This window comes from Rattus norvegicus, chromosome 5, assembly GCF_021556685.1.
Source record: "Rattus norvegicus strain SHRSP/BbbUtx chromosome 5, alternate assembly SHRSP_T2T, whole genome shotgun sequence".
NCBI classification, from domain to species: Eukaryota; Metazoa; Chordata; class Mammalia; order Rodentia; family Muridae; genus Rattus; species Rattus norvegicus.
This window is the reverse complement of record NC_141538.1, coordinates 151565981-151578566: the sequence shown is the minus strand read 5'-3', so window position 1 is coordinate 151578566 and position 12586 is coordinate 151565981. Positions and strand designations below refer to the sequence as shown.

The following is a 12586-nucleotide window of genomic DNA, read 5'->3' as shown; positions in this document are numbered from 1 at the left end:
TTGTAACAATTCCACTGCCTCTGCCTTTTAAATTCTGGAATTACATATGTGAGCCACTACACCTGGCTCTCGGGTTTTATTTCTGTCGTGTGAGCAGGGAAGAGGGACGTAAGAAAGACCCACACATTATCAGAAACCGTTCTCTGAGGAGTGCTGAAGGAAAGAGCATGAAGAGGCTGAAGGCCTGATCAGCTTCCTCCACCTACCTGTGGCAGGCAGGCACCCTGGGAGAATCTTCACCGAGCCCGGCATTAAATGGAAACAACACAAACAAGATGTGCTCTGGCAGGAGAAAACCTGTGGCCACAGAAGGCACCCCTCATCCCTGCGTCCAGGTTGGTTTAGGCCTCCGCCCAACACTGACTTCTCCACTTAAAATTGAGGGCTTAGTGAGCATGCGCTTGCATCGGACCCTGGCTCAGTTTCCAGCAGCCAAACGGAAGTTCACAACCATCCCCATCCGCAATTCTAGTTCCAGAGGATCCAGCACACCCTCTCCTGTCCTCTTCAGCCACCAGGTTCGCGTGGTGCACAGGCATACATCCAGACAGAACACTCAAACATAAAATAAAAAGAAAATAAATACTTTTTTTTGCTTGTTTCTTTCTCGAGACAGGGTTTCTGGGTGTGATAGCCCAAAGAAGTCCTGGAACTTGCTCTGTAGACCAGGCTGGCCTTGAACTCGCAAAGATCCACTTGCTTCTTCCTCCTGAGTGTTGGGATTAAAGGCCCACCACACTGATCTAATAAATCATTTTTGGGGGGGTTGGGGATTTAGCTCAGTGGTAGAGCGCTTGTCCAGCAAATGCAAGGCCCTGGGTTCAGTCCTCAGTTCCGAAAAAAAAAAATCATTTTTTAAAAAAAGAATATTCAGATTTGTTTTTTAAAAGATTTATTTTTAAATGTGTGTGTCTGTCTGTCTGTCTGCCTGCCTGTCTGTGCACTTGTGTGCCAGTGCCTATTAAAGCCAGTGTGCTTCAGATCCTTTAGAACTGGAGTTACATGTACCAGTGAGCATGGTACTAACCTAAGTGAACAGAAGTTCCTGAAAAGAAGCTGCGTCTGGGAAGAAAACCCCGGGAGGAGTCTCTGGCTACAGAGACTAATGTCACGCTCGGGATTTCAGTACCGGGAAGAGATCGGAACTTCCTATGTTTAGAAGCTAATTACCTCATTTTGGACCAGCCTTAGCTTTCTGAAACATCCATTCGTTGCCCCACTCTGAATCTGAGCTAACAGCTCATAATCCTAAATAAAACCCCTTTAAAAGCTCTTCACTTGGGGTTGGGGATTTAGCTCAGTGGTAGAGTGCTTGCCTAACAAGCGCAAGGCCCTGGGTTAGGTCCCCAGCTCCGAGAGAGAAAAAAAAAAAAGCTCTTCACTTAGCCCAGAGGCGGCAACGGTGACGGTGACGGTGACGGTGACACATCTTTAATCTCAGCCCTTGGGAGGCAGAGGCAGGCAGATATCCGTGAGTTCTAGGACGGCCACGGCTACACGGGGAAACCCTGTCTGGAAAAACCAACAGAACAACCAAACAACAACCAAACAGCGACAACAAAAAGAAGGAACGAGTGAATTAAATAATGACAACAGGGGGTTGGGGATTTAGCTCAATGGTAGAGCGCTTGCCTAGCAAGCGCAAGGCCCTGGGTTCGGTCCCCAGCTCCGGAAAAGAAAAAAAAAGAAAAAAGGAAATAATGACAACAGAAGGACAGGTAACCCTTGGGCCTCGGAAATGGAGGAAAGAATGTTGAGTATCCCCACGAGGGAGTCAGAGAGGCGGTTGTGTATAACCAGCACTTAAAGGACCACCAGTTGGAGGCCAGGCAAGACTGTATAGTAAGAACCCGGGTCACAAAAAAAGAAAAAAAGAAAGACAGATGGAAGAAAGAAAAAAAACTTTTTTCTAGTCTGTATCAAAAGGAGGCATGAAGAATAATGATGAGTTAGGAAAATCTTCTTTCCCTGAGTTTAGACTCAGGTGAACAAGCAGACTGAACACAGCTACACTGCAGCTCTCCATCCAACAGCCAGAAGAGAATTTAAAATTAAAAGTCCGAAGGATGAAGTGAACTCCAGGCAAGGACAACTCTGTTCACAGGCGGCTCAGCTTCCTCCCAGCAGGGTGCAGTCCCCAATCATTGTTTTCCTGTCAAAGAACGATGCTGAGGTGGCTTTACTCAGGGCCTGCTCTGAACTGAGGCTCTCAGGACCCGGACAGGTGAGTTTGTCCTCCTCTCACATACACTTGTTTGGCTGACCTCTCCTGGGCCCAAATTCATCAGTCCCATGGCAAGATCACACAGTTATGAGCCTAACTCTCTGTACAAAATACACCTGTTTGCTTCTTTTAAAAGACAAAGCAGGGCTCAGTGGTGAAGAGTACGTATTACTAATCCAGACTTCTGGGGTTCAATTCCCATTTCTCACATCAGGCAGCTAGCTGTCTCTGGCCTCTTCAGGTACTCACATAAACACACACATACATCCATAATTAAAAAACAAATCAGCAGGGAGTTGGCGGCACATACCCTTAACCCCAGCACTCAGGAGGCAGAGGCAGGCAGATCTCTGCCAGTTCAAGGCCAGCCTGATCTACAAAGTGAGTTCCAGGGCTGGAGAGATGGCTCAGTGGTTAAGAGCACTGACTGCTCATCCTGAGTTCAATTCCCAGCAACCACATGATGGCTCACAACCATTGGAATGGGATCCAATGCCCACTTCTGATGTGTCTGTACTCACATGCATAAAATAAATTCTTTAAAAAAAAAAGGGGCTGGGGATTTAGCTCAGCGGTAGAGCGCTTACCTAGGAAGCGCAAGGCCCTGGGTTCGGTCCCCAGCTCCGAAAAAAAGAACCAAAAAAAAAAAATGAATAAAAATAAAAAAAATAAAAATAAAAATAGTGAGCTCCAGGACAGCCAGGGCTACACGGAGAAACCCTGTCTCAAAAAAACAAAACCAACCAACTGAAAACCCTGCAGAGTAAGCAGTGTCAACGTTCCCAGTTTCTTTTTTTTTTTTTTTCTTTCTTTCTTTTATTTATTTATTTATTTATTTTTTTTGGTTCTTATTTTCGGAGCTGGGGACCGAACCCAGGGCCTTGCGCTTCCTAGGTAAGCGCTCTACCACTGAGCTAAATCCCCAGCCCCCCCCCTTTTTTTTAATTTATATGTATATGTTTGTGTATGAATATTCACACATGTGTGTACATGTATGGGAAGGTCTGCTTTCAAGACCCCTGACTTCTCCACAATGCTAGGATCCCAGGAGTATAGCAATACCTAGATGTTAGCAATACCTAGATGTCAGACATGGGTGCTGAAGATCAAATTTGTGACCTCATGCTTGAACAGCAAGCCCCTTTCAGACAGACCTGTCTCCCCGGCCCTGGCTTTTGTGTTGTTTTGTTTGAAACAGGCTGGTTTTGAACTCCCTGTTTAGTAGAGGATGGCTTTGAACTCTCAATCCCCCCAATTCCACTTCCAAGTCTGGGATCAGAGAAATAAATGTATTACCCTGCTTGAGCTCCTTTTTATTTTTTAAAACAACGTCTCAGTTTATAGGAAGTTGGCTTGAAACTCAGTATGGGACCCAGGCTGGCCAGGAACTTACGGGTAATGTCTCAGAATTACACATGCGAATCAGCACCAAGCCCAAAAAGTTGTTGATGAGATTAGATTAGTTTACTTTCTCTTTTGTTTTTTGTTTTTTGTTTTTTTTTTTGTTTTGTTTTTTTTTTGTTTTTTTTTTTTCTGGAGCTGGGGACCGAACCCAGGACCTTGCGCTTGCTAGGCAAGCACTCTACCACTGAGCTAAATCCCCAACCCCTAGTTTACTTTCTCTTAAGTTTTCTCTCTCTCTCTCTCTCTCTCTCTCTCTCTCTCTCTCTCTCTCTCTCTCTCTCTCTCTCAGATTGGCCTGAGCTGGGGATGAACTTGAACTTGGCGATCCTATGGTATAGACTTGTGACGTCATACCCCGCTTTAAGTGATGCTAGAGATCAAACCCAGGGCCTGCGCACAGTAGACAGGCACTGTACCAATTGAGCAGTCTCCCACCTATATGCTTTTCCTATACTAAATCCCCAAGCACAGCAACTTACTTCATATGCTCTAGCAGCCCTGCGACTGACCACCAGAGCGCAAATGTAGAGAGCCCACTGTATCCCCAGACCCCTCCGGTCCTTAGGAAGCTTTTCCCCGGAGGGTCAAATAATGCTGACTTGGCTTTTTAAGTGTTTCTTCATCTTCTGACTTGTTGACCACAGGCATGCCTTAATATATAATCAGGATAAGAATAAGTATTAGGTGCTATGGGTATATGGTGCTCTTAGAGGGGGCCCCTCGTCCTGGTTTGCAGGTCAGGGGAAGGTTTCAGTAGGAAGATACAAAGGATTGAGGGTAATTAATGCTAAAAACAGATCTGGTTGTGTTTAGTTTATAATTATTATTTAAACTGTACTTACATGCTGGATGTCTATATATGATACATTACACAATTTAAAAATACAGGTCTAAAGCTGGGTGCGGTGGCACACGCCTGTAACCCCAGAGGTCAGTCAGGAGCCTGAGGCACAGGGATCATAAGATCAAGGTCAGCCTTGGTTACAGAGTGAGAAGTATCTCAACAAAACATTTTTTTTTTTTTTAGCCAATTTTTTTTTCTTTTTTTTGGAGCTGGGGATCGAACCCAGGGCCTTCTTGTGCTTGCTAGGCAAGCGCTCTACCACTGAGCTAAATCCCCAACCCCAACAAAACATTTTTTTTTTTTTGAGCTGGGGACCGAACCCAGGGCCTTGCGCTTCCTAGGTAAGCGCTCTACCACTGAGCTAAATCCCCAGCCCCAAAACATTTTTTTAATAATCAAAATAAAGCTAAGAATAAAAATACAAGTATATTCCCCAGTGGCAACCAGCAATGAGCAGACATTCAGGTGGTGGTTTCTAAATAAGATTCTTCTCGGGGCTGGGGATTTAGCTCAGTGGTAGAGCGCTTACCTAGGAAGCGCAAGGCGCTGGGTTCGGTCCCCAGCTCCGAAAAAAAGAACCAAAAAAAAAAAAAAAAAAAAGATTCTTCTCCAATAAAAGAAACCAGGAATCTTTGGAGAAATGACTGATTCTTTTACTTGAGCAAGGAAAAATGAGGGATAAACCCAGAGTATCCCGTAGTGCATGAAGTTGGGAAGAGCTTAAAAAGTAAAAGAATGGGGGTTGGGCATTTAGCTCAGTGGTAGAGCGCTTACCTAGCAAGTGCAAGGCCCTGGGTTCGGTCCCCAGCTCCGAAAAAAAAAGAAAAAAGAAAAAAGTAAAAGAATGCCTAATCAAAGACAAACCAAACAACCACCCCAAAAATACCCCCACCAAAACCCCAATCAACAACAAAAACCAGACCAAAAATAACCCCAAAATCCTCAAAGAAAGCTGGACCAACTTGAACTATGGTATCAATTCTTATTGAGATGCAATCTAAACTGTCGAATGCAGCTATGCACGAGTTCATACTGATACCAATAACTGAATAACTAAATAAGGGAGAAGATTTTAAATGTCTATATTCCTTCCAGGAGGCAGAACTTAAGGGCACTCACCCTAACTCTATGGGGGTGGGGGTGGGGGGATGGAGTTTGAAATATAGAACACAGTGTGAAGTTGCCAGGCACAGGGGCAAAGACCTGTGCTGTGGATCCAGCACTGGGGAAGTAGAGGCAAGAGGAACAGGAGTTCAAGGTCCTTCCTGCTACATAGAGTGTTGGAGTCCAGCTTGTGGAACACAGACTCTAAAAACAAAAACAAAAACAAAACCCTCCCCCCCAAAAAAGAACAAGGACCAACCAAAAAAACCCCAAAGATGTGCTACCAAAAAGGACAACGCCTAAGAAGGAGAGAGAGAGAGACAGAGAGAGCGAGCGAGAGAGAGAGAGAGAGAGAGAGAGAGAGAGACAGAGACAGAGACAGAGACAGAGACAGAGACAGAGAGACAAGGGGAGCACACCTGGTTAGAGTAACCAGGATGGAGAGACCTGGCAAATATCACCACGTAGTCAAGGTTAACATCGCCTATGGGAGCAGTGAGCAGCATGGGCTCCTAATAAGATGTAAGTAGGAGAGTACTTCCTGCCACTATCCCAGGGAGACAGAGGCAGGAGGATTGCTTGGACCAGCATATGTTGTCGTTGCCTGACTGGGATTGGTCATTCAAACACTTCAAAATTGCTTTCTTTGAAGCTGGGAAGGGTATCAGATCTGTAAGATTAAAGGCGATGGAAACCTATCATTTGGGTTGAAAGTAGCCTGCTTGGGAAACCTCCCGGCTAGTTTGTTTGTATTTCTCCACGTTTCTTAGACTTCGTCTTAGTGTGTGTGTGTGTGTGTGTGTGTGTGTATCCGCGTCCGCGCGCGCGTTTCCCTTTTGTCGTGGTCGTCTTGAGACTTGAAACCATGGTTTCCAGCATGCGAGCCATTAATTCATTTTGCCAAGAGCTACTTCTCCACCTGAGAGATACCCCAGCACTGGCCGCATAATTTTTATGTAATTACTTCAGCCAGATTGCACAGCTAAGAAGTATGGGTGACTAAAGTAGCCTGCCTAACACAAACTGAAGGTTGGGTCTCCGGACTTTAACACGCGGGAAGCCACAGAAGTCTATGCAGCAAGGGTGTGGGCAGATTACTCAGTGACTCAGCCAGTCACACAGTCGTAACTTCCCGATGTCTCCAGCCTGCTCTTCCCCCCACCCAATGCCCTTTCAGCTGACATAAATTACGTCACAAGCACCCGGTAGGGCGCGGTCAAATCCCCCAGTAAATCATTGTATTCCGGAGGCCTTAGGGGAGGATCTGGGATTGGAGGTTACCCTTGGCTGCATGGAAATCTGGAGGCCTGTACCGAGACTCTGTCTCGAAAAAGCAAATCAATCCAGCGTGGTGGTGCATGCCTGACTCATGATCCCAGCAATCAGGAGGCTGAAGCTGGAAGAATCAATGCAAGTTCGAGGCCAGCCTGGGCTACACAGTGAGTTGAGGTCAATCTGGGTTACAGAAGTGTAGCCTATCTCAAAACACAAACACACACACAAAACAAAAACCAGAACCAAACAAAAATACCCCACCAAACTAAACAAGCGAAAGACTAGACCAGAGAGGGTCGCCTCCGAGACCCATCCTCCCAATTTCTTCCACAGTCTGTTTCAGCCTTTAGAAGCCCTAAGTAGCCACACCCACTGAAGGAGACAGGACAGAGACCCGTGGGTGGGCTGGGAGTAGCTGGGTGGAGCCTTTTGTAAAACCTTGCAAAGCCTTGCTCACCCTTGGCTCACTAGCCCCTCCCACCCCAGTGAGAAGAATCCAGCCCATTGGTGGGGAAAAGAGATTCTGGAACAGAAGAGGAAGAGGGGTCTTCAAGAAGGAGGCAAGTTTTCGTGCCATCAAGAGAATTGCCAACTTGTCCTCCACGGGACCATCACGGAGCCACAAATATGTCCAGGTCAGAAGTCGGAGAAGGGAAATGAAGCGGGGATGGGGTTGGGGTGGGAGTTGTGATGGGAGATATGAGAAGAGGTAATAGTGTGCGATTTCTAGTCGTACTTAGTAGCAGAGTTCAATAGTCGGATGATTAGATCCTTATCCCTCACTGGAAGCATACTTGTGTCCATACCTTTTATCCCTTCGTGGAAAAGCAAACGGCTAACATTACTGAACGACGCCCTGCGCCGGGCACTGTAGTCATAGCTTTATTCTGTCCCCATAGCATCTTTGTGTTAGTATTCTTGTTTTTTTTTGTTTTGTTTTGTTTTGTTTTGTTTTTCATTCATTTAGGTTGGTTTTGTTTTGGTTATTCGAGGCAGGGTTTCTCTTCATAAGCGTGGTTGTCCTGGCACTCACTCTGTAGACCAGGCTGGCCTTGAACTCACAAGGATCCCCCTGCCCTCCTCTGGAATGCTGGGACGAAGGCTAAGCACCATCAGGCGCGCCTGGCTGTCTGGCTGTTAGTTTGAGCCCCTGTGTTATGGGTCCTGGACCTCTTCACTTCTTCCTGGTCCTCCTGGCTCCTCCCACATCCTGGAATTACTGGTATCTGCATATAGGTTCCTATTTGGAGGCTTTAGGAACACTATCCATCAACTGAGGACCGGCTCTTGCTCTTGGATTTTGTTGTTGTCGTCGTCGTCGTCGTTGTTGTTTTTGTTATTATTGTTGTTGTTTTGAGACAGGTCTGTCTCTATGTAGCTTTGGTTGGCCTGGAGTTCAGGGAGATCCTCGTACTTCTGCCCGGGATTAAAAACTTGCACCACCACCCACATCTGGCCTGTTTTGTTTGAGATTGCATCTCACTATGTAGCCCAGGCTGGCCTTAAGCACACAGGTTACCCCCCTGCCTCTGCCTCCTGAGGGCTGTACTAAATGCATGTACCATCATTCCTGGCTTTTAACTCTTAAATGTTTGGATTTTTCAACTGGCTTCGTAGTCACGTGCCTAGAATCCCAGCATTCCAGAGGTTAAGCAGGAAGAATTCAAGGCCAGGTCAGGCTAATACCTAGACCCTGTCTCCAAATTTTTATTTTATTTTACATGTGTGAGAATTGTACCTGAATGCATATCTTTGTGCCACTGTGTGTCTGGTAACCGGGGAAACCAGAAGTGGGCATTGGATATCCTGGAAATGGAGTTTTTTCAGCTGCCTTGTGGGTACTGAGTCTCAAACCCCAGCTCTCTGGAAGAGCAGCCAGTGCTTTTTTTTTTTTTTTTTGGAGCTGAGGACCGAACCCAGGGCCTTGCAGCACTCTACCACTGAGCTAAATCCCCAACCCCGCCAGTGCTCTTAACCACTGAGCGATCTTCCCAGCCTGTAGACATTGTTTTAAGTGCCAAAACCCCAGATTATTTACTTGTTTGTTTTGCTATTGTTACTGTTTTGTTTTGTTTGAGGCAAGGTTTCTCTGTTTCTCTGCTGTCCTGGAACTATCTCTGTAGACCAGGCTGGCCTGGAACTCAGAGGTCCCTCTGCTTCCTGAGTCTGGGGATTAAAGGCCACCACCAAGAGCTCCCTGAATAGGAACTTGATGGCATCCCCCTGCCTCTACTCCATCATCAGTGCTTCATTTACAAACAAGTACCTGTTGTTTTCGTGTAAGTGGATGAACATACATCCGCTCCCCTTTCTCCTTATATATACATTCAAGGTTTAAGTATATTTTTAGATCCCAGAGGACATTCACTTTGAATTTTACTGCGCCATTTGCAAGTGGCTTCTAAATTTAAGTGACTTTGATTCTTAGGTGCCTGCCTCTGCCTACCAAGGGCTGGGATTAAAGGTGTGAACCACTGCCTGGCTATGGATTCTTTATAATAGCTGGTCTCATACGGTTGTCCTGGTTTAATTCTCTACCTCGCCTTATTTGTCAGTGTCAGGGGTAAACTTTCAGGTCTTTCAAATGTGTAAACTCTCATTCTGAAACTTCTCACTGACGAGTTTTAATTCAATGTGATGCCAATCTGTCCACTATTCCGTTACATTCAGGTGTGTTGCCTGTCCAGCCTGTATGAGCTACATAAAATTTGCTACCTTTGCTAAGTTTTGCTAGATTTGGCCATTTCCATTCATAGGTCCCGTGACTCGGTATCTGTCTGCCCGTTAGTGGTTTTTGGTTTTTGGTGACCATATCGTTATACCATTGCACGTGCACCATGAATTAGAGAAGGTAGTGATTTTCCTTTTGCTTTCCTAGTTGTCTGTCTTACAGCCAATAGTGCTGCGCTGATTTTGTGGTTCCTCTCTCAGCATTGGCTGCTCCATCATCCTCTGGTCCACAGGCCGTCCATTAGCTTTGGTTTCATTCAGTGGTTGAGATGAACCATCAGTCAACCATGTGTTAGCCGAATGTTGTGATCATTCTGTTGGTCCCCGCAGTTCAATAGATGCCTGTCTTGGGGTAGGGGTAAGCGTTTTATGGATGGAGATTATGGGCAACTGAGCTATTTCCTCAGCTAAGGAAGGCACAAACCTCTTCGCTACCACACCTTGTCCTGGAGGAGTTCAGGTAGGTACCAGTTTTGCTGTAACTAATGCCTTTCTTTCCAAAGCTAAGCCTTCCAAAGGACTCTGCCTTCCAATGGACCTAATCCATCATTGTAAGGGCCACCCTTATGGCCATAGGGTGGTTGGCAAAGGCTGTGTATAAGGTTCTCCGCGCCTCGTAAAATGTCCAGATTTGTCTCTCAGAGAGAGTATTTATTCTCTGTACATGGAAAGCATTTGCAATCGAAGCCAATAGGCAAATGCTGGTGGACTCCTTTTTGCTTTATGAAGAGTCTCCAATTGGCAATTGATCAATAAATATGATATCCGTAATTAGGACATCATGTGGTTCAATATTGGTCAGGGTTGCAGTGCACAGAGACAAGCTTACCAGTTGTCACAAAAGCTGCCCTCTGTTTCTGTCTCCATTGGAAAGGAGCTGCCTTTCTAGTAGCCCTGGAGAGGCTTTTTATAAAAAATACGTAAATATGGTATGTGATTTCTCTAGTGTGCAAACATACCAGTTAGGAGCTGTATCTGCATTTTGTTTTTTTGGGGGGCGTGGAATCAAAAATGTGTGATGCTGGGCTGGAGAGATGGCTCAGTGGTTAAGAGCACTGACTGCTCTTCCAGGGGTCCTGAGTTCAAATCCCAGCAACCACATGGTGGCTCACAACCATCTGTAATGGGATCTGGCGCCCTCTTCTGGTGTGTCTGAAGACAGCTACAGTGTACTCATATATAATAAATGAATAAAAAAATGTGTGATGCTATCACCCTGTCCAAATATTTTATCTTTAGTGGCAAATCACTCCAGCTCTTAGAGATTTAGAAAACAAGTTTGAACTGCAGTAACCCTTTTAATGTACTTAAAACATTTTAAGTCTCTTAACTTTGTTTTTAATACAAAGCAACAAAAAGTAGTCCTTTTCATTTAAGAAGAAAGCCCACTGATGTCCGAGATGGCACATGCCACGTGGCAATCTACAGTCTAACATTGTAGCGTGGAATTAAGACACATGGTTTAAGAAAACCCATTTTTCTTCCTTTCTTTCTTTTTAAGATTTCTTTATTTAATGTATGTGAGTACACTGTAGCTGTCTTCAGACACACCAGAAGAGGGCGCCAGATCCCATTACAGATGGTTGTGAGCCACCATGTGGTTCCTGGGACTTGAACTCAGGACCTCTGGAAGAGCAGTCGGGTGCTCTTAACCGCTGAGCCATCTCTCCAGCCCGAAAACGCATCTTTCATTTCACGCCAGTAAGGCAAGTTTGCCTTTGATAACTTTTCATTTGAAAAAGTTGGTTTTTATTTTTTTATTTTTTTCATGCATGATCAAATGAAAGGCATTTGTTAGTCGTCTTTATAATTAGTCTGTACTTATAAAACGTATAGTTTGGAAATAAAGACAAAACCTCTTCTCCTCCATCCTGAGGTCAACCCATCTTTAAATATACATGCTGGGGCTGGGGACTTAGCTCAGTGGTAGAGCGCTTGCCTAGGAAGCGCAAGGCCCTGGGTTCGGTCCCCAGCTCCGAAAAAAAGAACCAAAAAAAAAAATATATATATATATACATGCTGATTTAATCCAGCAGGGTTTTTTCCTACTATCCAGTGTCTCTCCACCGCTGTTGTTCCTTTCTTATTAGCATTTTTTAAAATGTAAAGATATCACTATGGAGTCTATCTCTGGGCATCCTCATTACCCTTCCTGTTTCTTAAGCATGTCTTTTAAAGTGCAATTAGATTTTTCAATAACTCTCTGACCCGAATGATTGTGCGGCATATGCCTGAAATGTGCTTTATGTCGTAATATGCAAAAAATGGTTTCATTTTACCAAAGTCAGCGGGAGCACTGTCAGTCTTAGTTTGTACAGCTGTCCCATAACACCCCTAACTTGTAATAAGTGTGTAATTACAGAGTCAGCCTCCTTTGAACTGGAAGAAGATGCCAGTTGAAATCCTGGGTGTGTCTATGGTGTGGTGCATGTACTTTATTTCCCTGGTGCTGGAGGGCTTGGTAGAACCCTATGGGATCTGATAAGTACAATGGGCGATTTCTATTTTTGATAACTTGTTGTAGTTGAGTGAATAGTGAAGTTAATTCTGAGTCATCGGGAATAAGTTTAGCCGTTTCTTTTTTTTTTTTTTTTTTAAAGGTTTATTTATTATGTATAAGTACACTGTAGCTGTCTTCAGACACACCAGAAAAGGACATCAGATCTCATTACAGATGGTTGTGAGCCACCATGTGGTTGCTGGGAATTGAACTCAGGACCTTTGGAAGAGCAGTCAGTGCTCTTAACCGCTGAGCCATCTCTCCAGCCCCCCAGCTCTAATTATTATTATTATTATTATTTTTTTTGGTTCTTTTTTTTTTCGGAGCTGGGGACCGAACCCAGGGCCTTGCGGTTGCTAGGCAAGCGCTCTACCGCTGAGCTAAATCCCCAGCCCCTCTAATTATTTTTAAAACTGAATCGTTAAGGGCTTGAGCCACTTTATTTTTTCCTGACTGCCCTGATTTATTTGCATTAGTATAGAATGTAAGGGCTCCAGAAACAATA

At 44.9% G+C, this 12586-nt stretch overlaps 1 protein-coding gene across 2 annotated transcripts in view; it reads left to right on the top strand.

Annotated features, from left to right (window-relative positions):
• Nucleotides 1-6811: 6811 nt before the first annotated feature.
• Nucleotides 6812-12586, top strand: part of Wdtc1 (WD and tetratricopeptide repeats 1) — a 66564-nt gene continuing 60789 nt past the window's right edge. For both annotated transcript variants that reach the window (XM_087548674.1, XM_087548671.1), the window contains exons 1-2: nucleotides 6812-7015; nucleotides 7338-7486. The gene's annotated coding sequence lies outside the window, so the exon portion shown is untranslated. The remainder of the gene's footprint in view (nucleotides 7016-7337; nucleotides 7487-12586) is intronic.